The sequence below is a fragment of the Elephantulus edwardii genome, unplaced genomic scaffold, assembly GCF_000299155.1.
Source record: "Elephantulus edwardii isolate Elephantulus edwardi_28Jun2011 unplaced genomic scaffold, EleEdw1.0 scaffold00002, whole genome shotgun sequence".
Taxonomy (NCBI): Eukaryota; Metazoa; Chordata; class Mammalia; order Macroscelidea; family Macroscelididae; genus Elephantulus; species Elephantulus edwardii.
Window position 1 is genome coordinate 13,567,575 of NW_006399752.1, and position 1,104 is coordinate 13,568,678.

Sequence of the window (1,104 nt, forward strand, 5' to 3'; positions counted from 1 at the left end):
ATCTGTTAGCTGAAATATGTCAATTGGTATGCCATCTATTCCTGGAGCCTTATTTTTTGCCATTTCCTTCAAAGCAGCCTGAACTTCTTTCATCACCATAGACTCTTGCTCATATGTTGTTTCATGAAATTCTTCTGTGTCTGCCAATTCCTTTCAATACAGTGACTCAGAATCACAATAGAAAGTCCTCGATATCACAAAACTTCTCCAACAGGGTAAAGGGAAAGCCACAGACTGGGAAAAAGTATTTGGTTATGACTTATCTGATAAGGAACTCATATCTAAAAGTTATAGAATACGCCAGCACCTCAACAGGAAAAAGGTAGACAATCCAATTACAAAATGTCCCAGGACATGAATAGATACTTCACCAAAGAAGATACTCAGATGGCGAACAAACTCATGAAGAAATGTTAAAAATCCCTAGCTGTTAGATACAAATCAAAACAACTATGAGATACCATCTCACCCCAATAACAATAGCAAAGTTCAATGGAACAGCAAACAACAAATGCTGACAAGACTGTGGAGAGATGAGAACCCTTATTCACTGCTGGTGGAAGTGTTAACTGGTGCAATCACTATGGAAGGCAGTATGGTGCTCTCTCAAAAAAATTAAAAATATCATTTGACCCAGTCATGCCACCACTGGGAATATATCCTTAAAAAACCATAACCACCATCCAAACAGATATATGCACACTCATGTTTATTGCTGCATTTTTTTTACAATAGCAAAGACATGGAAGTAACCCAAGTGCCCATCAACAAGTGAATGGATAGAAAAACAATGGAATACTACACAGCACTGAAAAGAGGAACTTATAAAACTTAACATGGGTGACGCAGTAGGGCATTATGCTGAGCAAAATATCTCAGTCACAAAAGGACAAATGCTGCATAACACTTACAAAACAGGTCAAACATGAAAGTTTGGAAGAAGAATAGGATAAGAGTGGATAGATAATGAACATTGTACTGGAATAGATGGAGGAAAGAACTGTTTAAAAGGAATATATGATTAGGTGTTATAGGTCTGACAATAGCCCAGACTAAGAGGTACATCTTAAGGAGGACTTGGGGAGGGCCCAGGAAATGGAGGTA